The sequence below is a fragment of the Humulus lupulus genome, chromosome X, assembly GCF_963169125.1.
Source record: "Humulus lupulus chromosome X, drHumLupu1.1, whole genome shotgun sequence".
Classification (NCBI taxonomy): domain Eukaryota; kingdom Viridiplantae; phylum Streptophyta; class Magnoliopsida; order Rosales; family Cannabaceae; genus Humulus; species Humulus lupulus.
Genome location: NC_084802.1, coordinates 126958805 through 126977290, shown reverse-complemented (window position 1 = coordinate 126977290; position 18486 = coordinate 126958805). Strand labels below are relative to the sequence as shown.

Sequence of the window (18486 nt, the reverse complement as noted above, 5' to 3'; positions counted from 1 at the left end):
TTTTTAAAAGAAAAGCTCTAGTAGTGAATTTCAAAATATGAAATTGGAGAAATAGATGATAATTTTTTTGTAAAAATAAATAAAGCACAAAAAATGATTGAAAATCTTACAAGAAACACTATGAAAAATCTAGACTTTCTCATCAAACACTTAAAAAAAAAAAAATTCTTGTGGGTTCTTACAAAACAAGTTTTTCAAGAGAAATAAGATTTACTCATCTATTTAAATTTCAAATCCTACATAACAAAAAAAATAAGTTGGATTTTTTTAAAAAAAAAAAGAAACTCTACTAGTGATTTTCGAAAATGACATAAACTTGAAAATCTTACTTGAAAACACTTTAAAAAATTGGAGCTTCTTCAATAAACAAGTTTTTAAATATGAGTAAATTTTGTATAAAGACATTTATGTAATATATATAAATTTCAAAATAGGCACAATTAATTATCCAACTAATTGTACTTTTGAATATAGGAGTCATTAATGCATAAAGAATGAATATGGAAAGAACATGGAATGAACAAGGAATGAAAGGAGTGGAGAATGAATGGAGATATGGAGTCTTGGAATGAATCTTAAATAATGATTTTTTAATTATTTAATTAAATTAAAAGGTGACCGTCATGTCAGCAGGTAGCCCATTACCACGTTTGAAAAAGTAAAAGATAACATTAATTAACATCTTTAAATGTGGACCATTGGATCTTAATCCAAGAGCTATTAATTGACAACACATCCATGGAGAAAAAATGCAATCACCATTAAGAGTTAACCCATAAATATATATATTGTTGACTGATGATTTAGCCAACGACACAGAGTCACCAAAACGATAAAGATTTGTAAGCTGAATGCAAGAATTAAACGACACTAGGAAATATAGTGGTTCGGCTCGAGATATTGGTAATAACCTACTTCCACTTAGTATTTTTATTGATGTATTATGAAACCTGCGATCAGCAAACTAGGGTTTACTGAGTTTTACAAGCTCCAATTAAGGATACAAAGATTTGTGTATAGAAAACACTGATTCTCTCTGAATACAAAGTTCTTCCCCCTTTTCAATGAGTTCCTTGAGTCCTATTTATAGGCTCAAGGATATACATATGGGTCGATGGGTTGTGTCTACATTTTGATTCAAGCATATTAAAATAATAATAGAAATCATAATCTTTACATAAAAATAGGGTCAAATATCTTATAAATATCTGACTTATAACTGTATTTAAACTTTGGCGTCGTTACCACAACCAGACCTGATCGCATATGCAGCACAGCTTTTGTCGTACGATTATCTTTCTTAAATCAATCAAGAAACTTCTCTTCTGGTCATTGGTCGACCTAGATGTAATCACTAAATAAACACGTGCAACCCACGTGCACACTAATCTTGCCACGTCAACAAGTAAGTATTTTTTAGGGTAAACATATATATACTAGGTAAAAGCAACGCCTAATTTATATTTTCTTAGTTTTATTTAGAAAATAAATTTGATTATTTTTATTATATTTTTTAATTGTCATATAAATTTTAAATAAATGAACAATGTCATATATTATAAAAGAATGACATAAACATACACTACACCAAATAATACTTTCTACAACACATTAATATAAGCTTATTTAAAAAGTATTATAATTGATAATAGAAAAAAGCGGTAAAGTGAAAATTGGCAAAACAAATGGCGCCAGAATAAAAAAAATGTGTTATCCTTTCCTCTCTCTCGTTATTTCCTTCTTTTTTCTTCTTTTTCTTGTATTCTTTTTAATTTTCTATGTCTCACTTAATTCAGATCTCTCTTTCTCTTTCTTTTCTTCTGCTTTTTCCTCATCGTTCTCTCTCCTCTCTCTCGGATCTCTTTCTCCCACCAGACCTCTCTCCTTCACTCTTTCTCTCTCTCCTGTGTCTTTATGGAGCCCGACCTTCCCCTACACGCGATGGCTAGGGATCTTCAGAGGCCGTCGAAGCTTCAAGCCATGCGGGCCCAAGCCCTCACACGACACCAGAGGTGAACGACGACACCGGAGGCCAGCTCTTCTTCTCCTCTTCCCTGTGTGCGACCAAGCCTTCTTCTTCCCGGCGTGAGACCAGCTAGCTCCATCGAGACTTCAGTTCGAGAATTCTTCGTCGCCCAGCCACCTTCTCCAACCTAGAGACATGCAAGCCGAGCATTTCAGCTGAGCATTTAAGCATTTTGGTATTTTTCTCTTTTTTTTTCTATGATGAGTTTTTTTCTACAAAATAACTTATATTTAAATAAATTTGATTGAGTATTACTGATTTTGTTGAAAATGTGTGTATTTGATAGTGGTGTTCCATTATCAGTGATTCATTTGTGAGAATGGAAATGTTTATAAAATATACAATCTAACTATCTAATTAATGTAGTTATGATGTTTGATTGAATGTTTGAATGAAAAAAAAAGCTATAGACATCTATTTATTTGATCTATATTTAAAGTGATTGGTTATTACCATTGAGGCTGATTCTTAAATTTTCTCTTATAAGGGATATATAGTGTTCTAAAGTGTTTCATAATGTAGGATGAGTGGTTTACCAAAGAGGGGTAGCTCAAATTGTCAAGCATATGGTTTGCTTTTACAAAGTCTGAGGTTGATCTCTCTGGGTACCTACATATTATGCATTCCTAGTCTGTATTTTGTAGTCTCCAAATATTGTAGAGTTAGGCGGAGAGCCTAGTTAAGAAATAATAATAATTTAGGAAGAGGGGTTGCTAATTGAGTGCGCCCTTAAAGAACATAGTGTAATAAAGTTGTGGTATATCTTATAGGGTGCTCAAATTTTGGCCCAGCCTGAAGAACCTGTCCAATTCAAGCAAAAAATGTACTAAATAACAGGGCTGAAGAGCTGTGCCACCTTTTAAGCCTAGAAACCCAAAGCCTGGCTTGGTAACAGGCCCTGAGTTTTAGTAACCTGTTGGGCCGAACCAACGCATGAGAATTATTTATTTTATAAGGTTTTTACAATGTATAAATAAAATTCTAGCCTTTATAATGTTAGAAGAGGTATATTCAACGGAGTATATCAAAAACATGTATGTGACAGTTTTTTTTATTAATTGAATTTGTTTGGATATTAATTTCATTGATTCCTTTAATTATCATTGAGCTCTGAAATTCATTATGTGTTTTTATACCAATATGTTTCTTGATTTTGCTTTAGGAATTGGATGAAGATGCAGTGCAAAATGTATTCCTGAAGTCCCTTGATAATTATATAAAGTGGTGCAACTACTTGTGCATTCAGCCTATTTGGAACAAGTATGCGTCTCAATTTTTTTCTATATTATTCATATGATGCTACTCAACTTTATGTTATATGTTTATTTGGATTAAGGTGATTGACACTTGTAAAATATTTTGATGGCATTTAGTTCTGAAGTTATTGTCAAGGAAAAGAAAATACTATTTGTTTCCTTGTACTTTCTGATATGGGGTGAAGCAGCCAATGTCAGATTCATTCCAGAATGCTTGTGCTACATATTTCATCATGTAAGTCAACCCTCAAGCGGTGTATGCAATGTCTTAGGAACAATGAATTTAACTTTTTTTTTCTTCTATAGTGGAATGCATTATTTGATTCTATGTACTCTTTCTCCTTATTCTCTCTAATTGAAGTTGGCTGAGTTTTTTCTTGGTTGTACACAAATTGAAGAAGATATGTGGTATTGATTCTGACATTTGTATTTTGTAGAGTATTTCATTCTAGGTTCATATGTGATAATTTTAATATGGTGGTTGGTTTCTCTGGATTCAACTCTTCTAATCATTTGGTAAAAATCATTCAAATTTGTTTTTGATTCCTATAAAAAGAAGTAATGGGAGATCCTTATTTTTTTTCACCAATGAAGACCAGAGAAAAGTTAAATATTTAATTTTTCCCTACAAAGAAACCATATCATACTCTGTTCCTTAAAAAATTGACTATTTCTTTTCAACCAAATTGTGGAATATAAAAATAATATTTACTAGGGGAAAAGAGATCAGAAAACTTGGGTCTTGTTTTGCTAGTGATTGGTGGAATACGAGGTTAATATTTGGTGGGACTCAAATTATGGTGGTATCTTGATAATGTGTTTGGCTTTAAGTGTTGAAATGAAATGGAATAGATTTTGTTATAAAAGAAATGGAAATTCTTATCTTTAACCAGAAGGGTTAATTTTTAAAAAGGTTTTAGGGCTGGTGTGGACGCTCAATATTCCCTGGCCCGTAAAAGGTCCAAGACGTGTGCAAAGGACCCTTAAAGGCCTAAATGCATGTTTGAGCCACGAGACGCGCAGGCCACCACCTTCTCCCAATGGCCACGCATGCCTAGGACCACGCCCCATGAGATGACCTTGCGTGCCTAGGTGCGTGACGCACAGGGGAGGCCTCGTGTGCCCAGATGCATGTCTCGTAGGAAGGCCTCGCGTGCTTAGGGCCGAGCCCCGCGAGATGGCCTCGCGTGCTCAGGCTCATGCCCCGCGCCGTGGCCTCACATGTGCGTGTCCCATGGCCTCGCGCGCGCCAGCGTCAGGCGCGTCCCACAGTCCCGCGCCCCTGCGCACATCCTCCTCGCGCGCGCCAACGTCAGGCGCGTCCCACGGTCCCACGCCCCTGCGCGCATCCGCCTTGCGCGCGCCAGCGTCAGGCGCGTCCCAAGGCCCCATGCCCCTGCTCGCATCGTCCTCGCGCGCGCCAGCGTCAGGCGCGTCCCACGGTCCCGTGCCCCTGCGAGCATCCGCCTCGCGCGCGCCAGCATCAGGCGCGTCCCACGGCCCTGCGCGCATCCTCCTCGCGCGTGCCAGCGTCAGGCGCGTCCCACGGCCCCGCACCCCTGCGCGCATCCTCCTCGCGCGTCAAGCCCTTGCCTCGCCACGACCTATCATGAGGGCCTCGCGAGAGCGCATCCCGCACCCATGGAGGCCTATGAAAACCCCACCATTTAAAAGGGAAGTTCCAAGTATGATTCTGAAGGGTCATGATAGTACAATCTCGTACGGGGTACGGCTTGTAAGGGCCCATACGTCTGACCGTGGCTTTCATGCCAAGCAAGTAGTGGGAACGCTGGGATAAGGGTTATGGCCCGTACGTCTACGACCAGGAGTCAGAGTCGACACCACTACCACCTGCACCACTATGTCTGTCACCACTCCTCTGACATGGGTATGGACAAGTAGTGGAGACATCCTCCTGACGCCTGCCCCTGTACTGGATGCACGACCACATCCTTTGAAACCACTCTCCTGACAGAGTACTTATGTACCACTTGGTCTCCTGGACCACCATGTACCCAGGGCCATTAGAGCCTACTATAAAATGAACTCTAACTCCACCTGAAGGGGGGTTGGAAAATTTACTGTAGCAAGTGCATGAGAGTGAATGAAATATTAATTTCTCCATTGTTGTTCTGCTAGTGTTCTTGAGTTATTATTTAAATTTCTAAGGCTTTCTGATTAATAATCTTTACTTTGCAATTTTTTCCAACTTACCTTACTTTGCAATCTTTAGTTGACGAGTTCTTACCGTCAACAGTTTGGCGCCGTCTGTGGGAGCGTCAGTTCCAAGCTATTGTTCTACCATAACTTTCGGCAAGAAGAAATGCCAAGACGTTCAAAGCGACTCAGGGAGCCACGGGAAGTAGAGGTCCACCTGAACGGAGTCCAGCTGAAGGCCTCCATGAAGGACGCTCCTCCGCCCAAAGACGTGGAACCCCCGAGGGACCCTGAGGTTCACAGAGGTGATAGAGAGGCCTCGTCACCGGCCGCTCCACCTGGAGAAAGTCCTCCAAGAGCAGTTCCGGGAAATGCTAATATGTTCCCCCTCCCAAAACCACCACAGGTACCGAACTCCGGCCAGCAAGACCCGAGCCCCTCTACCCGTAGGCATGATAAGCATCCCCGGGTCCATTCCGTGAGCTCGAGTTCGAAATCTTAATTCTATGAAGAGGAAATACGTGAGCTCCACCGTAAGAACCAAAGGTTGGAGACCACCCTGGAGAACATGCAAGAGGTCCTGAATGGCTTGTTGCAGGGTAAATCGAGCGTGACCTTGCCTAAGAGGAAGGAGAAAGGCTGGGAGGGGATGGAGACCACCGTACCAATAGATGATGGGAGAACCCGACACTCTACCAGTAACACCCCCCGAGCGAAGCAACGCGAGCATCCTGAACCACCTAAGCAGGCCCAGAAACCAGCGCCAAGGACCAACGCTGCCCCTCGTAACGAGGACGAGGTCACCTCTAAAAGAGCACCATCAGATTTACAGGAGGAGCTCAATAAAAAGAGGGCGGGCAAAGGGACCACGCCCCCTATGGCACCTCAAGAGGGCAAGGGAAAGGCGGATCTTAGCCCGTCCGCTTTGAGGGACTCTCTAAGCAAGAGGAGGCAGGACCTGGACACGAAAATGAGGAGCCTGCGAAGCAAGATCGTCACCGCATCAGGCGGCCAGGTTTTTGAGGAAGAATTCGACCATGAGTCGCCCTTTGTGAGAGAGATTCAGGCCATCCGGCTCCCTGCCAACTTTAAGGAACCCAATATGACCCCCTACGAAGGAAACACGGATCCAAAATACCACCTGGATGTGTTTAACAACCTGATGAAACTGAGAGTGATTGGAAGTGGAGCTAGATGCCACTGCTTCGCCGTCACTTTGAAAGGACCCGCCTACAAATGGTTCAAAAGATTAAGGCCAGGGACCATCAGGTCCTGGCAGCAGTTTTCTGACGAATTCCTCCAACAACACCATGCCGTGCAGGACTACACAATGAGGCCGCGAAAGTGGGGAGCCTAACTCGCTGAGAGTTAAAAATGGCCATTACAGCCGGAGTGCTCCCAGGAAGCAAGTTGTGGGACAACATGTTGAAGAGGGAAGTCACCGACTTAGATGACTTCTACAAGAGAGCGCAGAAGTACATTCGTGTGGAGGATGGCCACGCAAACCTAAAGGCAGGAAAGGAGGAGCCCCACGCGAAGCCCCCAGCTAATGACGGGTCGAATGTAACAAAGAAGAAAAGGGCGTACGATGGGTCAAGAGATGACCAGCAGAGGAAAACCAAACGGGGGAATGATCATAGGCAATCAGCTTATACTTACTATACAAACCTCACAGATACGAGGGAGCATATTTACCTCACCAACAAAGATCGAGTTCCTTTCAAAAAGCCCCCACCAATGAGAAAGGACCAATCCAAAAGGGATCCCAGTAGATACTGCCAGTACCACAAGGATATTGGTCACACCACGGCAGAGTGTATCCACTTGAAGGAAGAAATTGAGGAGCTCATCCGCAGGGGACACCTAGGCCGTTATGTCAGGAGAGAAAGGCCAAAGCCAGAGGACGAGCCTGCGGCACCCCAGACACAAGGGCGAGCCCCAGAAATACAAGGGGAGGTCCGAACCATTTTCGGAGGTCCAAGATTTGGGGGGGGGGGGGGGACTCTCGGAAGGGGCGAGATAGATATGCAAGAGAGGCTCGGCGAAGTCCACCCCCCTGCGTCATGAGTTTGGAATAGCAACCCCCGAAAAGCTTCAAGGGGGAAAATGACTCGATAACATTCACTGAGGAGGATGCGCGGGGGGGGGGGGGGGGGGGGGTACACTTTCCCCACAATGATCTGCTGGTGTTGAAAGTTCAGTTGGCAAACATGTGCGTGCATCGAGTCCTAGTGGACAACGGGAGCTCGGTGGACATCCTATATCGCCCTGCCTTGGAAAAGATGGGACTGGGCATTCGTCATCTAAAGCCCTGCCAATCGTCCTTATACGGATTCACGTGGGATTCGGTGCAACCTTTAGGAATGATCGAGTTAGCACTCACCATGGGGGAGCAACCCCGGCAGACTACAGTCATGGCAAACTTTGTCGTAGTAAATTGCGCGTCGGCATTCAATGCGGTATTGGGGAGACCATCCCTAAGAGAATTGAAAGCCATAACTTCAATAAATCACCTGGTTGTCAAATTCCCAACTCCAGGAGGGGTCTCTAGCATGAAAGGAGAACAGAGAGAGGCAAGGGAGTGTTACAACACCTCACTCCGCACACCAGTAAAACTGCGGGAACCAATGGCCATGGTGATACATGAGGCGTTACGTGTGCCAGCGGGGAACCCGCAGGAGTTAGACCCTCGAGTCGTGGAAGAGTCAAGAGCGGAACCAGTGGAGGAAGTAGAGGAGGTTACAGTGACGGAAGAACCATTAAGAAAATTGAAGATAGGGAGAAGCCTGCAAAGTGACATGAAGGAGGAGTTGATAAGATTTTTGAAGGATAATCTAGATGTATTCGCATGGATTCATGAGGATATGGTGGGTATAGACCCCGGTGTGATGTGCCACCATCTGAATATCTCCCCAGAAGCGAGGCCTGTTAGGCAGAAGAGGCGGGCGCTAGACCCAGAAAGGTACGCGACATTAAAGGAGGAGGTCGACAAGCTGAAGGCCAACGGGTTCATCCATGAGTCTTTTTACCCTGTGTGGGTGTCGAACCCAGTACTCGTGCCAAAGCCAAATGGGAAATGAAGGACCTGTGTCGATTTCTCGAACCTCAATAAAGCTTGTCCTAAGGACAGCCTCCCACTCCCAAGGATAGATCAGCTAGTAGATGCGACGGCAGGACATGAATTACTGAGTTTCATGGACGCCTACTCGGGGTACAACCAGATCCTAATGAACCTAGTAGATGAAGAGCACACGTCATTCATTACAGATAAAGGGCTCTACTGTTACAAGGTGATGCCCTTCGGGTTAAAGAACGCGGTTGCCACTTATCATAGGTTGGTAAATAAGATGTTCGCTAACCAGATAGGGAGGAACATGGAGGTGTATGTTGATGATATGTTAGTGAAGACCAAGAATGCAACAGAGCTCAACAAGGACCTTGGTGAGATGTTCGACACACTTAGGAAATACCGAATGAAGTTGAATCTCGTCAAGTGCACCTTCGGTGTATCCTCAGGAAAATTCTTGGGCTTCATGGTCAATTCCAGAGGCATCAAGGCCAATCCTGATAAGATAAAGGCCCTAATAGAGATGAGCCCGCCAAAGAACAAGAAGGAAGTGCAATGCTTAACGGGAAGGGTGGCGGCCCTTAATAGATTTATTTCAAGGTCCACCGATAAGTGCCTCCCCTTCTTTGACATCCTCAAAGGGAGCAAAAAGTTCGCTTAGGATGAAAAATGCGAAGAGGCATTTGTCAAGCTGAAGGAGCTCTTGGGGAAGCCACCCCTGTTGGCAAAACCTTAGAAAGGCGAGAAGCTATACCTGTACTTGGCAGTGTCTGAGCATGCCATAAGCGCAGCCTTGGTTAAAGGGGAGAAGAAGCAGCAACAACCCGTGTACTATATCAGCAAGCGTTTAGTGGACGCAGAGAACCGGTACCCAAAGATTGAAAAGTTGGCCTATGCGTTAGTTGTGGCCTCAAGGAAGTTGAGGCCCTACTTCCACGCACACGCAATTGAAGTCCTGACAGATAGTCCTTTGAGGCAGGTCTTGCATAAACCTGAGACCTCAGGGAGGCTGATGAAATGGTCGATCGAGTTGAGTCAGTTTGATATTGTGTATACCCCAAGAGCTTCCATCAATGGACAGGTGTTGGCAGACTTTATAGTAGAGTTCACCCATCAGCCGAATGGAGGAAGAAGTGAAGAAGGGGAGCAGCCTGTTATAGAGGAAGAGCGAGGGGGTCTGGAAGAATGGAGTCTGCATGTTGATGGGGCGTCCAATGAGGGAGGATCCGGAGCAAGTATCATGATGACAGGGCCCGAGGGGCACAAAATGTATTGCGCGATCCGGTTCGGGTTTGAGGCCTCCAATAACGAGGCGGAGTACGAGGTGCTCCTGGCTGGCTTGCGTTTGGCCCAGGAGCTGAGAGTGACGCGGCTTCGTATTTTTAGCGACTCTCAGTTGGTGGTGTACCAAGTAAAGGGGGAATACCAGGCGAGGGGACCCAAGATAGCAGCCTACTTGGAAAGGGTAAAGGGCTATCTAGGACGGTTAGTGGCATATAGCATAGAGCAAATCCCCAGAGAAAGGAATACCCATGCTGATGCACTAGCGAAGCTGGCGTCCACCAAGGACGGTGATATCTTGGAGTCGATACCCGTGGAGTACTTACCCAAACTCAGCATCGAAGGCGCGGACGTGCATATGATTAGTGTCCCAAGGGAGTCGTGGACTGAGCCAATCAAAAGATACCTGGAGGAAGGAACCTTGTTGTAGACAAAAACGAGTCCCGGAGGTTGGTGTACAGGGCCGCTAGATACACCCTGGTAGATGGGATTCTTTACAAGAGAGGGTTCTCAATGCCACTCCTGCGGTGTGTGGAAGGGGAGGAGGCGTTGAGAGTATTGCATGAAATACACGAGGGAGAGTGTGGGAACCATGAGAGCGAACCCTCCACCGCTAGGAAGGACATAAGACAAGGATACTACTGGGCTTCCATGGAGAGAGACGCGCATGACTTTGCCAAGAAATGCGACAAATGCCAGAGGCACGCCAACTACCCTCGGAAACCCCCAAGTGAGCTAACTAGCATGACCAGTCCCTGGCCCTTCACTATCTGGGGGATAGACTTGATCGGCGCTCTTCCCGCAGGCAGGGGTGGAGCGAAATACGCGGTGGTAGCAGTGGACTACTTCACTAAGTGGGTTGAAGCAAAACCCCTCGTGAAGATAACGGCCAAGCACATCACCTCTTTCGACAACAAATTCATTGTCTGTAGATATGGAGTACCCTACAAAATCGTTTCTGACAACGGTACCCAGTTCGAGGGGGGAGCTTTCGAGGAGTATTGTAGGGGAAGGGGGATAAGGAGAAGTTTCTCCGCGGTTGTACACCCACAGGCCAATGGACAGGTGGAGGCCATAAACAGGGTCCTTAAGAAGAACTTGAAGGCAAAGCTAGAAAAGATGAAGGGAGCCTGGGTAGAGGAACTACCAAATGTGCTGTGGGCATACAGAACCACCCCACACACGACTACTAGGGAGTCCCCATTCTCCTTGGCCTACGAATGCAAGGGCGTACTCCCGGTTGAGATGCAGGTTGAATCCCTCAGGATACAGGCGTATGGAGACGAGGCCAACCGCGTAGCTCTGGCCGAGAGCCTGGACATGCTTGAAGAGAAGAGAGAAAAAGTACAGATGAGGGTGGCGGTATACGAACAGCGCGCCGCAAGGTACTACAATTCGAGGGTGCGAGAGAGAACTTTCAGAGTTGGCGATCTGGTGCTGAGGAAGGTACTCCCTAACACGCGAGACCCAGGAGCAGGAGTGCTTGGGGCGAACTGGGAGGGGCCCTACCAGGTTGCTCAGTGCATACCCCCGAACACTTATAAGCTGGCGCGCATGGACGACACTGTCATACCTCGAGCATGGAACGCGGAGCACCTTAGGAAGTACTACTAGTAAGGCGCCCACGCCCAGTGCTAAAAGGAAAAGTGTTGCACGCTATCTTAGTATGGTAAAGAAGAATCAAAGAGGTTACTTAGATAACCTCCCGAGTAGGTGTGAGTTTTTTTTTTTTATTTTACTTTCTATGAAAATCTCATATGTATCGCTGTAGCCAGAATTTATGAATGAAACTGTTTACAACTTCATATGTACTTTTATTCGCTACGCGGGCATCAGCCAAAGTGCCTGCCGAAATAAATTTCACCAAGCACTTCGGGGGCAGGACAGGAGGCGAAAACATGCAACTGGCAAGGGGAACCTAAAAAGGACCCTCTAACGGAGGATCCTAAAAAGGACCCCTTTAATGGGGGATCCTAGAAGGACCCCCTATATCAGGGCCATAAGCGAAGTTCTTACAAGGCATCTCCTAGGATCACAAGGATTAGCTACCCTTGTGAACACCAACGAGGCCATAGGGACTTACAAAAAAATGTGTATGGTAACGGCAATAATAAGTCTAGAGCGGCCACCAAGCCGTCTAGCCAGTAACAAGTCTAGCCAATATATGGTAACAACAATAATAAGTCTAGAGCGGCCACCAAGCCGCCTAGCCAAAAAGGGTCCCAAAAGAGACCCTTGCAAAAATAGTACTATGAATAACGACGAGAAGGACGCTTCTTGCAACAAATAATAAGCCTGCGCAAGAACATATAAAAGGATAGTTAGGACCCAAGGGGTCAAAATATCCTTATAAAAGCAATCAAGAGGAACCAAAAGAGGTCCCAGGGAACCCTTCCACATGGGCTCTGAAGGACCTCCAGCCTAGTAAAGAAAAGAGGGGAACCTGCCAAACCCCATCATACAGGCTCAAAAGGGCCTTAAATGCAGTAGAATAAGAGATAAATAGCAACGCATGTATATATACAATGAAAAAGAAAGTTTTGGAGACAGTACAAGAGTTACAAAAGAAAAAAATAGCAAGAACAACAATATTACAACAACTCAGGCGAGCATACACCTACTACGGGTTGGCGGAGGTGATGAAACAGCAACCTCGGGGCCTCCTGCCCCGGGCGCTCCACTCAACCGCCCGGGTCACGGCATACTCGCCAAAGGAGGAGAAGTCGAAATTGGGGTCCTGCCTCCAAACGCCAAAGAGGGCGCGCTCTATGGACCTATGCTCAGTAGTCGCTCTCTCCGCTTCTAAAGAGGCAACCCTCTCCTGCGACGCAGCCACCTCAGCTCTAGCAGCTTCAAGATTGGTCTCTAGGGAGGAGACCCTCGCCTGTGCAGCAGCCGCGGTAGCCTGGGCATCCTGGAGCTCTTTCTTTAGCTTGGCAACCGTGTCCTGCAGCCCCGAGGCCTTGGCAACCGCTTTCTTCCTCTTTGTTGATGAATTGGCAAGTTTGGTCTGAACCCTTGACAATTTGTCCTTGGTCTCATTAAGATCTCTCTCAAGCTCATGAGCCCGTGTTGCGAGACGGTCCCTCTCGATGCACGACGTGGAGAGATTTCTAGCTGAGTCGGCAAACCGCATGGCTACCATATAGGCCTGCACAAAAAGGTTAACAATAGCAGCAATAAGTGACAAAAGCAAAAGATGTGTACATAAACGCCTATACATAATAGAGCCGATGCGAGGTGTAGGAACTTACCCAAGTCATGGTACGCCTTAAGTTCTCCCCAAGATCCGACTGAGCAACGTTCCCAAGGCCATTCCAGTCAGATATGGGGAGGCTTGAAGCAAGTTGGATATATCCCTACCCATAAGACGTCGCCATCCTAGTCACCCAGGGCTCCCCATCCGCACCAGGGGCGCCTGGCTGGATGAGGATGGACGACCTGCTCGCTGAAACGGGAGGGGGCACATTGAAGGCGGAAAACTGAGGCTCTGGTAGATCGGAGGGAGGCTCCGGAAGGTCGGCGAAAGAAGCCCCTGACGGTCCAGGGTCAAGAGGAGCTTGAGTAAAGGCCTCCTAGCCCTCAGGGTCAGGGCAAACATAACATCCCTGTGTGACATGCTGGCCTCGTGATTGGAAGGCTATGTCTTGATCATAAGAATCGTAAGGGGGGCATCCCCCGGGAGACGAGGATCGCTGGTGAGGTCCCCCGCGTTCAAGGGGGGCTTCCCCTGGCTCATCCTCAGCCTCACCTTCGTCTGGGAAAGGCTCTGTCGGCGCAGCCATTGTCTTCTTTGACCCAGGGATTGGCCACAGGAACTTGGGGTCCAAAATCGGGGACAGTTGATGGAGGTCGAGATTTTCCATGGTGAATAAGAATGCCGCCTTCTTCATGGCGGAGTCAGCATTAATGAGGTCTGTCACGGCGTTTGCCTCCGACCCAAGGACCACGGGAACAGCAAATTGCTCTGCATGATCCACGCCATTGCCAATACAAACGTAGGTACAAAATAGTAAGTTCTAACAAAAGGAAAAGGAGGACCAGGGTACTTACTGGGGGTGGCGCGAAAGCGCTCGCAGACAGAGAGAGGGACATCCACGAAGAAAGATTCTCGTTTCCAATCCCCCGTATTGGACACTGAGTCTTCTATCAATGGGAGCTCATTATTGGCCTTTTGCAAATAGTAGAAGCCCTTGGACTTGGGAGAGGCCATGAGGTTGTATAGGAAGTGCACCTCTTGCGTCGTAGGAGCACGTTTAGCCAGTTGCTTGAACGCCACAAAAAGGCAGCTCAAGGTCAACCAACTGTTGGGTGACAGCTGAAGGGGGGCCAGGTCAAAATAGTTAAGGACCGCCACGAAAAACGGGTGCAATGGGATGGTGCCACCCGCCTTCAAAATGTTCTCGCTAAGAGCCACGAGGCCAGGCCTGGGGCGGTTGGCCCGACATGTCTCCAAAGGAGCGTATAAGGCGTATTCCGGGGGAACATGATAATGCTTCACAATTTCTTTCAACTTATTCTCTGACACATGCGACACCAGCTCGGACGCCAGTAAAGGAGCATCGTCCTCTTCATGGATAGATACCTGTCGTCGTGCCCTCGGCATATCTGCAAACTCAAAAGAAAAATGTGAGGAAGGAACAGAACACTTGACCCTCCATTTTTTCTTCCTAGCAAGAGTCTTCCATCGAGGGAGCGATCGCGGGAGTGCTAAGCTAGGAAAAACCGAGACTAGGGGCTGAGGAGAAGCAGAGGCAGCCCCATGACAGTCATCAGGCAAGGATGGGCTGGAAGGCTCAGGCGGAAGGTGTTCCTCCATAAACTCCAACTCCCTCTGCAACTCTAAGAGGGTCATCCTAAGGCTCGCTACATGGTTATTAAAGTCTGGGGGGAAAGGTGCTCCATCTCCTCTCGACACCGAGTCAATTTCGCTCTCCACCACCCAAATTTTACGCCTAAGTTCAGCCATGTACTCTAGATGGCGGATACGGGCCTGCCTTAAGGAGTCATAGTCCTGGTAAGGGTTTCCCTCAAGGGACTCTGAGTCTGAGGACAGGTCAATAAACTCAACCCCCGGAGGTATGTTGGACGGGCCATCACTGGCCATTAGACCTTGTCCCGAAAGCAAAAAGGGGTTCACGTATAAATGAGGGGGTGGCTACAAAACACAAAGGAATAGGCTTAATATCTCTAGATGCAAACGTCCTAAATGGCCCACTACCGGGTGCAAAAAAGAGGGGCATGCATATGGTCAGACTCACTACGAGCTCAGGCCAAGGTACCCCATCCCAAGTAATGCTAATTTGGACCCGATGAATGTAAAAAATATATATATATATACCTCAAGCAGATAAGATGGAGTACTGTCGGGGATGAAAGGAGGTTGAGGGCCAAAAAGCACCAAAGGGTCGAAAGTACGCGTCTGCAAGAATAGACCAAAAGGATGTGTAAGACTCCAAATAGACATGCCAAAAATTAGCTTATATGTAAAAAAAAAAAAAAATGGGGGGGGGGGGGGGGTGAATTATGAAAATGAAGTGAAAAAATAAAATAAAGGAAACTATGGCAAAAGTGAGGCTGTGGGGGATTGAACCCGTCACCTCTTGAAAGAGGAAGGATTCTCCAAACCACTAAGCCAAGGAAGTAAGGTGAAAATAATAGGCCTTGCATGAAGGCCTATTTATAAGAATCAAGAAGAATAGTCTACAAGAGCACCTAAAGGTCCCCTCCTAGACTGGGGGGCAAGTGTGGACGCTCAATATTCCCTGGCCCATAAAAGGTCCAAGACGTGTGCAAAGGTCCCTTAAAGGCCTAAATTCATGTTTAAGCCACGAGACGCTCAGGCCACCACCTTCTCCCAATGGCCACGCATGCCTAGGACCATGCCCCGCGAGATGACCTTGCGTGCCTAGGTGCATGACGCACAGGGGAGGCCTCGTGTGCCCAGGTGCATGTCTTGTAGAAAGGCCTCGCGTGCTTAGGGCCAAGCCCCACGAGATGGCCTCGCGTGCCCAGGCTCATGCCCCGCACCGTGGCCTCGCGCGCGCCAGCGTCAGGCGCGTCCCACGGTCCCGCGCCCCTGCGCGCATCCTCCTCGCGCGCACCAGCGTCAGGCGCGTCCCACGGTCCCGCACCCCTGCGCGCATCCGCCTCGCGCGCGCCAGCGTCAGGCGCGTCCCATGGCCACACACCCCTGCGCGCATCCTCCTCGCGCGCGCCAGCATCAGGTGTGTCCCACGGTCCCGTGCCCCTACGCGCATCCGCCTCGCGTGCGCCAGCGTCAGGCGCGTCCCACGGTCCCGTGCCCCTGCGCACATCCGCCTCGCGCGCGCCAGTGTCAGGCGCGTCCCACGGCCCTGCGCCCTTGCGCGCATCCTCCTCGCGCGCGCCAGCGTCAGGCGCGTCCCACGGCCCCGCGCCCCTACGCGCATCCTCCTCGCGCGTCAAGCCCTCGCCTCGCCACGACCATGTCATGAGGGCCTCGTGAGAGGGCATCCCGCACCCTTCATCACGAAATGGCATCACCCATGGGGGCCTATGAAAACCCCACCGTTTAAAAGGGAAGGTCCAAGTATGATTCTGAAGGGTCATGATAGTACAATCTCGTACGGGGTACGGCTTGTAAGGGCCCGTACGTCTGACCGTGGCTTTCATGCAAAGCAGGTAGTGGGAACGCTGGGATAAGGGTTATGGCTCGTACGTCTACGGCCAGGAGTCAGAGTCGACACCACTACCACCTGTGCCACTATGTCTATCACCACTCCTCTGACATGGGTACGGACAAGTAGTGGAGACATCCTCCTGACGCCTGCCCCTGTTCTGGATGCATGACCACAACCTCTGAAACCACTCTCCTGACTGAGTACTTAGGTACCACTTGGTCTCCTTGACCACCATGTACCCAGGGCCATTAGAGCCTACTATAAAATGAACTCTAACTCCACCTGAAGGTGGGTTGGAAAATTTACTATAGCAAGTGCATGAGAGTGAATGAAATATTAATTTCTCCATTGTTGTTCTGCTAGTGTTCTTGAGTTATTATTTAAATTTCTAAGGCTTTCTGATTAATAATCTTTACTTTGCAATTTTTTCCAACTTACCTTAGTTGACGAGTTCTTACCGTCAACAGCTGGTATAATAATGAGCATTCTACTGGCGTTCGAAATTCCCATACCTACATCTAGAATTGCAGTTACCATAGAATTTCCATCCATACCAAATCATTTGAATAAACCAAACCATCTTTGTTATGTCACATGCCTATAATATGAGGCATGTGGCTATGTTATTTTGCTATACTGAAAACGTTGATATTTGTTTTCAAAATTGTTTTGTAGGTTCTGTTTTCTTGCTAATAAAGTGTTTTTTTCTTCTTCTGAATTCCTTCCTTTGAACCATAAATTTCATGTGCAGATGGCAAGAGAATTAGATGAAATTTTAAGGCAGCAGGTTCCACAGCCAGCCAATAGTTGCAAGTCTGGGGATAATGTTTCATTCCTTGATCAAGTTATATTTCCTCTCTATGATGTTTTGGAAGCGGTATGTTTAAGTAAATATATTATTGTCAAATTGAAATTAAAAGAAGTAATTTTTAATATCCGACAAGGATTTTCTTGCTTTAAATTCTAATTTATATTTTATAACTCTTACTTAAGAGTTAGAATTGTGTTTATCTAACTTGGGTGTTGGTATTCCTAACTAAGATTGGGATTTTGGGTTTATTACTAGAAAGTGATGTAATCATTTTCTTTTTCCTCTTTATAATTTTTTTATTTATTTTGTTTTAGGATGATTCTTTGTTTTATAAAATGTTTATAATGTTTTTGGTAAAGTTCTCATATTTAAAAGTGCACAGGAAACAAGAAGTAATAAAAACAGAAAAGCACCACACTCTGTCTGGCGCAATTATGATGATTTTAATGAGAATTTTTGGTGAGATTTTTTTGGGGCAATGCTTGTTTTTAGTTATTATTCACATTTTCGGTGCTAACAATTTTTATTTCAGGTCACTTCATTGTTTTGAACTTGGCTGGCCATGGCGGAAAAGCTCACCCTTTTTTCAAAAGCCAGAACTATCGAAGGTTGGTTACTTTCTCCCTAAGATTATTGAAGTTACTGGCAGTTGTACTGCATTTAGATGTTACTATAGGTATGGGCATTCAAAGTTCATTTTTATTCCTAGGTGAAGTGATAATGAAAAGGTTCTTGAAAACAACACTATCTTACATTAAATTTAGAAGTATTGGTTTATGTTAATTTAAGTCGTTTTTGTTTTCACTATCGGTTGCTGAGTTCTACACTAAACTTGTAAACTTAATTTACTTTTTAATTTTTTGTTGACCTTTATGAACTAAACCTACTCATAAACATTTGCTACTGATTTTGATTTGTTTTAATACAGAACATGCTTAAATCAGGCAGAAGTAAACATCGAGGGAAAACTTCATTTGTTGAGCACCGGACTTTTCTTCATCTCTATCATAGCTTTCATCGCCTATGGATATTCCTTGTGATGATGTTCCAGGTATACATATTAACAAATTACACTGAATTGCCAATTTATCGATATCTTATAGTCTTTGTTGTAACTTGCTATCATTAATTAGTCAAACTTCATGTTTGAGTCTTTTTCTATTTCTTTGATTTGTATTCTCCATTCTTTTACTTTTTATTGTTGTATTTTGTTGTGTTTTAGCTTC

The 18486-nt window shown here is 46.0% G+C and overlaps 1 long non-coding RNA gene across 1 annotated transcript; it reads left to right on the top strand.

Annotated features, from left to right (window-relative positions):
- Window positions 1-3405: 3405 nt before the first annotated feature.
- On the top strand, window positions 3406-17711 carry LOC133804781 (uncharacterized). Its single transcript, XR_009878621.1, has 3 exons — window positions 3406-3517; window positions 17201-17326; window positions 17643-17711. It is a non-coding gene; the product is annotated as an uncharacterized LOC133804781 (long non-coding RNA).
- Window positions 17712-18486: the final 775 nt, after the last annotated feature.